Source organism: Lepeophtheirus salmonis, chromosome 6 (assembly GCF_016086655.4).
Source record: "Lepeophtheirus salmonis chromosome 6, UVic_Lsal_1.4, whole genome shotgun sequence".
NCBI classification, from domain to species: domain Eukaryota; kingdom Metazoa; phylum Arthropoda; class Copepoda; order Siphonostomatoida; family Caligidae; genus Lepeophtheirus; species Lepeophtheirus salmonis.
Genome location: NC_052136.2, coordinates 26,554,630 through 26,563,076, shown reverse-complemented (window position 1 = coordinate 26,563,076; position 8,447 = coordinate 26,554,630). Strand labels below are relative to the sequence as shown.

Below are 8,447 nucleotides of genomic sequence, written 5' to 3'. Positions count from 1 at the left end.
GAAATAACCTATTATATAATTATGCTTTATAGTAAATCGTTTTAGTTTAGATTTAACATAAATAAGCGAAATATATATAAAATCTTTTTAATTTTTCATGGGCATCTTTCAGATAACGTCTTCGTGCTAGTATATAAACAATAATATGAACATTATTTTTATTCTGATAGAAGCAATATCCTAATATGACAAGTTATGTGTTAATGTTTTAGAGGTTTACATTATCTTACGCTATTAAAAATCAATAGTAACATTTTAGAAATGAAGTCAAGATTTATCCGAGGTGGATTGAGCTATATAGTAAATTGGGTATATCCTTAAATATTCTTTGAATAGAAGGGTATGACAATAGGGGATAGCTGATAGTAATTAGAATACTTGATAACTTTCTTAGGAAGTGAAATTATCTTGCGAGTAACCTGTGGAAAATGGAAAAGGAGTATGCGTGAGAATGAATTAATATACATATTATTTCATATTTATATGTAATGTTATGTACAAGTTGGAACCAACAAATGAGATTAATAATTTAAAAATGAAGGATTTGAAGTACTTGGGATGATGATAATGCAATAATTGAGTATCCCATGGATGATCGATATATTAATGTGTGATTTAGGATTATTTCAATACAAATTACTAAAATTAAGTATTCTGTGGCAGGTTATTAGCTCAAATCCCCACAGTTATATTACTCATAAATACATAACAACCCTGTAATTTTAATAAATAAAAATAAAATGGAAAGATATCAATTAATAGTTGGTAATTAGAATCCCCAATGTTGAAGATAAATAATGCATCTTAGGACGAAGAAAATGTAACTTGTACAGTTTCTTTATACAAGTTGCAACTTTTACGCAACATATTGTCTTATATTCATATTGACAAAAGAGGGTTAGAAATTGAGAACCGAACTGACATAGCTAAAAAGAAAAGGAGTGTGTGTAATAAGCATAAGAAAAGAAGAAGAAGAAAGAACTGGCAGAACAAGGAGGCTTGGCCCACTTTTAAACTGGTACCCGGTTACCTGCCCATATATATTTCGTAACCTGCAGATACCTACAAAAAAATAACATTACGTCATGAACGCTGTTCTTAAATTCAGGTTGAGTGGAAATAATGAACATATAATAATGTTAAACAAACGTCAAGGAAATTAATCTGTTATTGAATAAAATTATCTTGATTCTCTCTGCAAGTGTTTTTTTTTTTAAAAGAAGAAGTATATTTTTCGTGTTAGAAGGACCTCTAAAAAATAAGCGAAGAGTCTCTTCCATGCTAAAATCTATGTTGAATCAAACAGGAAACAAAAGGTAAATTTATTTGGAAATTTCGTTAAAAACTTTTATTATTTACTTAAAATGAATGAAGGCGTTGTTCATTCTATTATTCATATTTTACTCCGAAAATTTTAGTATTTAGTAATTTGTCATGAATAAATAAAAGCTGTTTATTCAGGGTGATATGGTTGTTTAATTTCCTTAATCTTTAATTATTTATACAATAAAATAACTGAAAATTTAAGCTATTAATTTTCAAAGCCTGTATTCAAATTATTGAATAAACTTTATTAATACAATTTTATATGAATTTCTATATGTAGTCAGTAGTTCCATTAACACAAAAGCTAATTAAGATGATTTTCATATCAAAAATAAGTCTAGATTAGTGATCATCTATGTACACTATACATAAATGTATCTGTGTAATTGAATTAGTTATCTTCAATTTCTGTTGAAAATTGGAAATTGAAGAAAAATAGTATCATATACATTTTTGAAAGGCCTAAATAAAGTTTTTAAATAAAATATAGGCTCTAGAACTGTGTTCTTCAATCTTTTTTTATTGAAGGGCACATTAAGGAGATAACTAAATCCTTAAGGCGCGTCAATGAACACATTTTTTGGTCTTGTTTTCTTTAGTTGGCATAATTTTTTCGGCAAACCTAGTTTGGACCGTCTTGCAGGGTTATAGAAACATTTTCTCTATACAAACTAGGGGGTTCCAACCTATGGGTTTTGTTGTAAATAATAACAGGATTTTTAATATGTTTTTCCTCTCCTTCACATAATATAGAATTATAATGCGGGTGCCTATATGTTAAAACTGGTGGATAAAGATAAAAATCTTCGATATTTCACTCAACCCAGTCTAGAAATTTGAATATAAAGCTCATAATTGACTGAAATAATGTTTATGAAATATTGGCTTGAATATATATTATTTATAAAGTAAAAAAATTGAAATTTCTCATTTTCTTATTTTTTGTTAATGATTGGTTTTGTGCTGACGGACCACATAAAAGAATAAATATTAATATAAATACTACTACTACTATTATTGATAGCTAGTTGACTTCCTGTATATGTTTTTGCATTTAGCTATGTAATAAGCATAAATAAATGTTTTATATTTATAGGCTCTGTGGTCGCTGTTTTTTTAGCAATTTGGCTCTTTTTATATATATAATACGGCATTACCTCGCTAACACAATTATAATCAGTGTATGTTGTTGTCAGCTGTCGATGTTTCTACTTCTTTTCACACAATTAGTATTCTGAGAGTGTATTGCTTGAATTAAGATTAGCTCTTTTTAAGCTGTTAATAATTATCAACAGTCATTGAAGGATAATTCTATAGTTGGTAATAATTGCTAAATATCAACTGATCTTGAATATTTTTTCTGTATATTTTCGTAGGGTACGTTACCAGAGAGGATATAGGTAACAACTTGACATACAATAAACATATGTACCGACACACGATTAGATTTTCTCCCCACTCTCAACCTCGACTGTCAAAAGGGAAGGGAACTATTTGAAAAAAAACATATGGTAGCTATCCTTCTTTATTTTCCTTGTTGCCAACTGTTAATTATTATTTAGAGAATAGTTATACATTGATAGCTTCAACTAAAGGACTCAAGTCCTTCAGATGCACTAACTTATACATTAGATTAATAATCGTATCAATGTCAGAGAATGAAATGATAGTAATTCTAAGGGAATGGCCTTGATGTAGGTATATATTCGAAAATCAAAATCGTACGTAATACCTTTTTGAGTTCATAATACGAATAGTCTTATATTTTAAATTAGCAAGAGTCATTTCATGGAAATTAATGAAAAAAGCTGAAAGGAAAATACACTACATCTATACGATAAGGACTGCTAAATATCCGGCACAACTTGTCTGCAGATGCAAGGGGCTAGTATTCCGGCAAACTCCATGGGATTTTAAAGGATAATGATGACTGATAACATTATGAATATGAAAAATCTAAGTTAAAAACAAAGTTCGTATCACAAGAAAATGATGCCATACGAGTAATTTTAAATTTTTTGACGGAAATTCGACTTCCTTCATAGTTGAATCAAGGCTATACCAATATATCATTTAATTCTATGATTTTTTCGTGATAACTATTTACTAATTTCTCTTTCAATTATATTTATGTTCACATTGAAAAATGTACTAACAGTTTATATTATTTTAATTAAAGGAAAGATTAGGAACGGAGTAAAAATTTACAAATATGTAGCAAATATTTTAGACACAAAGACTATAAATTTTAACAAATCGATTCTCTATCGCCGTATCTTAAAGAAAGATGGAGTCCCATCTATTTTTTTGGGTTTTTAAGCAGTACTACTCAAGAAAAGTCCAGTTCCGAGATATACTTTTGCAAGTTTGACTACTAAGTAAAAAAATTAGTAATTTAAAGCTAATGCAAACGTTCTTAGGTTTTTTTGGGCTGCAAATTTTTTTTCCTATAATCTTTAAAGATTTCAAAATGAAAATAGTCGTAAACTAAAAGCAGAAGTAACTTATTTTAAAATAAATAAAAGAGCCTTTATATTAGATATTTAAAAAAAATCGATTGTAAAAAATATTGACTTCCTCTGGATTTTCGGAGTAACTTAATCTACATTTTGGAGAAGAACATGTAACATGCATTGTTCTCAATTAGTTACGAATACTGAATTCCGATCCAATAATAATAAAATACACAATTTTAATTCCTTTTTGAGGCAATTCTTCTTTTTTATTAACTAGGCAACAATAATACTTTTTTACCCCTTTTTATATGTCCCAGTCTCATGGCTATTTCGTATATATATTTTGTTCATAAATAAACGAAGTAATAACACAGAGCATATATGTACATAGAGGTCTGTAAGAAGATATTGTGACTAATGTCTTATGAACAATCACAATGATGATAATTATGAATTGATAAAGTATGACCTAAAATAATATTTATTGAAAATTTCTATGACATGATCTTATTAAGTGACAACAGTTACGAATGCTCAAAGAATTTTTTTTTCTTTCTTTTGGCTCTTATTGATAGTATTCTTTAGTTCGTTATTTATCTATTTGACTTTATAGTACACCAAAGTACGGACAATATGTAGAGCTATCTTTTTACGAACGTAGTCTTGGCAAAATCTTGGAGGGCATATATACTTAAGAATAGTGATTTTTAGGAGCTTAAGTATCCTACTGCATAATAAGTGAAGGGAGAAGCAAAAGTTGCCCACAAGTAAAATGTAATATATTTTGTCATCTCTGGTCCTGCATGGAAAAGGGTTGATGAGTCGGTATTGTATCTTTTCAGCTACAAGAACATTTCCCTGGTTTCAACCCCAGTTGTAGACACATGTAGCTTTGTCCTTAGGTAACTGCATGTCTCACAAGAAGCAACTTGCAAAATATTAATATGCTTGATTCTCTGCAGCACTTAAATCCCCTGTAATGGCAAAATGTATGTCTGCCGGAGTTATTTGAGGAATTATATCCGTATTTGAAGATGTGCAGACATTAAGTTGGCCTTCTTCTCTAGTTGTAAAAGATTCACATTGTCATCACTGGCATTGTTCGAACTGTTTTCACTTGCTAGCCTCTAATTAGCCACAGTTTCCTGAAATGTCCGATAGGATGGATTAGAATTAAATCCTCCTTTGCTCTTAATGATGCAAAAATAATTTTCAATGGGATAGGTTCACAGTCTTCTTGTGCAGAAGTATTCAAATTTTAGCTCATCCGTTACGTATTCTACTAAAAGTTTTATTGATGAGATATTGAGTCCCTTAATATATCAAAAACGACTTGATACATCTTCAATTTTGAAGTTGATGATCTTTCAGGATCCAATCAATGGGTAACAGCTATCCAAAAACTCAGAAATAGGATAATCTTTATTTAAGACATTCTAATATTTGTCTTTCTAATGTTTTTGCATGAGTTCAATACATCAAAGAGACAACTTGTTGACAGAACTCTGCAGTTTCATTGGTAGTCATGTACAGTACTCCAAGATTAGCATAAGTTGCTGAGGCTACAGCAACCTTTGAACTAATAACTTGTGTGGCGTATTTAACCTTCATTTTTGCCCCAAATACGGACTTAATGAACATAATAAAGTTTAGGACACAAACGAATCTTCTGTTGTTTATCACGAGTGTAAAAGTCTTGAATATGTAGCCAATTAGCAGTTCCATGGGAAGATTTTATGGTATTGGTGAGCAAACAGTTGAGGATTGACTTTATAACACAAGGCATGTCAGCAAATACAAATATCTTCTTGCCGCTTTGATCTATGAATGGGCTCACTTTGGAACTTCTCAAACGATTGAGCATGACAGAAAAATTAGTACCTTGATCACTACACAAAGATGCCACTTAAAAACCAATTGTAGAAAGTTTTCAATACATTCTAAAGTTAAGTCACGACATCTGGAGTAGACTTTGAATTTTCACAAAAAAAGTTGGTCACACTTTGTTCCCAATTGACTTACAGTCCAGAAAGGAGAAACACAAGGGCATTTGATGGATATATAATTTTTCCATGATTGGTTTTCCTTAATCCAACAAGTTGATCAAGGATGGGGTCAAAATCTACAGATTTTCGCAATGATATCTATCGACAATTAAGTTACACACTCAATCCTTTTCGTCCAAAGTGTTACATCTCATGCCAATAGCCTTAGCAAATTAGGACAGAATCCCTCATTCACGTGGAACATTGACATCCAGGCCTGTATTGATGAAACGGCAGGTATTTTGAACTTTCTCGAGATAAATTTCTAGCACTATGAACTTTTCTAGTAGGTACTGATAGCGAAAGTCTTCAATTTATTTGTTTAGTAGTATTCGATCTTTTCGACTACATCACGGAGCTGAATAGATGTAAGGAAATTTTTCCAGTTTAGAAAGGTATGGATGCATTGAAGAGATTATGCGTTTCACATTTGTCAGAGGTGTGAGTTTAGCCTTTTTATCTTGCCGCAATCTTTTTGCCTTCGCATTTTTGAGATAGATATATCTTCTGAGTTATAGCATTTAAGTTTTTCAGATTTACCGGGAGCAGAGACTGTAGAGATATCCATGCAAATGTTATCTGCAAAAAAAATGTTTTTTAAACCCATATATCTCCTTTTAAGTATATATCATAATCATACCTGTTGAATGTCTTTCAAGTTCAAAGTTAAAGGAATTGGGCTCTTATTTTGAATACGTCGTAGAAAAAGAAGACGTTGAGGAGTTACTTTGGCGGAGGATTTGGTACATCGAATATATTGGGAATTGTGTAAGACTTTTTTTTTTTTTTTTGAAGCAGCATTCATGAATATGCAATCCTTAAAATGCTTATCACAAAGTTTAAGACTCACTCGACCTTCCTCTTAAATCGCTTCGACGAGAATTCTGGATCCATCTTTTGTAGATATCATCGTAAAGAAGACATCTAAAGAAATGCCAACTGTTGGCTTTCCAATTGTTTCGAACAATTTATCGCAGCACAATAAGTTCCTCCGGCCGTTTTAATTTTGAATTAAGAATCCAAAAAGTTAATGAGCTAAGTCTTCTTTTTTGAATTAGAGAAATGATTTATCAAACCATGAAAATGTGGAAGCAATATTAAAATGTATTTTAAGTGGCTTAAAGTTTATTATAACCAACTTACGTAATTAATGTTCGTTGAAATATTTAATTTTTTTTGAAGATTTATTTACTTATCTGTCTTGTTGATACACACTGAAGGTTTGAGGGCGCTACTGTCGCATATTTGCCAATAGAGCTTGTTTGTAGCTAGACCTCGATATGTATATGCTCTGTGGTAATACATTATGTTATGCTTATTCTCCGTTACCAAAAAGACCGGAAAACAATTTTTTCTTGATCCCTTGAATTTAAGTTTATATATGGGCCATTTTATGATTTATATGAAGAAATAATGACTATCGTATACAAATCAATAGCTACGCTTTTAATAAAATATTAATAAGCATTTTTATAGTACAGTATCAAGTAAAATACTATGTATATAGGATTTTAATATTCATTTTTGAAAAAAAATGTGAAGAAATAATATGACAATGATAGGCTGGGATAACTTCAAAGATAAATAGCAGTTGGTATGATTTACTGATTCGGCTAACTACCAGATGATTTCGGGTCCTTTTTTCTGTTTCTTTTTGGAGGAAAGGTTGCATGTTACAATCATTGTAACGACGTGACATAGTTTTCTTAAAATACAAAATGCAGAGCCAACAAAACGTATAAGGGCATTGTCACCTCAAATTTACTTCGTATACAAATCGAAAGAATAATTATTATTTCTTTTATGTACCTACCAACATACATTCATTCAACAATGTACCTACATATTATTTCCTTCAATCTTTTTATCTACTTATTACTCCCTAGTATGTATAACTAGTGACAAGTTGTTAATAACTTTTACATTCTCAAATTGATTAAATATTTATCGAATACTAGAATGAAGAGAAAAAAGAAAAACAATTATTATGTTATATCATGTAATGTTATCAGTTATTACTTTCACCCAAGTGTTATCGTTGATTTACAATCAATCTCTATTTTGATAGTTTGCCACGTTTCTAATCAGTAATCACAGCCAAACGTCTGGAGCGCTGCAATAAGATCTTGAGGCAGTTTAATATTGGCAAAATTCAACCGCAGATATTTTTCTCAAACGAAAAAGTTTCACCATCGACGTCTACAGTAACAGGAGGAACTCCATGTGGATCGTCGAGAGCAAGGCTGAGGTAGTCCCGATGCAAAAAGAGGAAGCACCTCGGTTCCATCATGGTTCTAGGCGTCGTCTCGTGTGAGGACGGCTTCATGCCACCCTTTTTCTTCCGGCCAAAGCTAAAGCTCACCAAAAAAGACAAGTCCAAGAGCCGGTAACTATGGGACTGTCCAGCAGCTACATCTAATGACTCGTGGTTAATACAGGTGAACTCGAATCAGGCCACAGCTTGACTTTTTTCTATGGGCTTATCAGCGCCAGGCGAAGTGCACCTATTTTTGACTCAAGAAACGTTTATTTCAGTAAATCCGGTAGGTGCATGAAGATTAAAGACAACCTCAAAATGAGCACTGTCGTTCTGTAAATGAACAAGGTCGCGGCTGAGTGT

The 8,447-nt window shown here is 31.4% G+C and overlaps 1 protein-coding gene across 1 annotated transcript in view; it reads left to right on the top strand.

The window, feature by feature from the left end:
* Positions 1-1,080: 1,080 nt before the first annotated feature.
* LOC121120007 (inositol polyphosphate-4-phosphatase type I A) overlaps positions 1,081-8,447 on the top strand; it is a 118,835-nt gene continuing 111,468 nt past the window's right edge. Inside the window, exon 1 of the mRNA XM_040714856.2 lies at positions 1,081-1,316. The gene's annotated coding sequence lies outside the window, so the exon portion shown is untranslated. The remainder of the gene's footprint in view (positions 1,317-8,447) is intronic.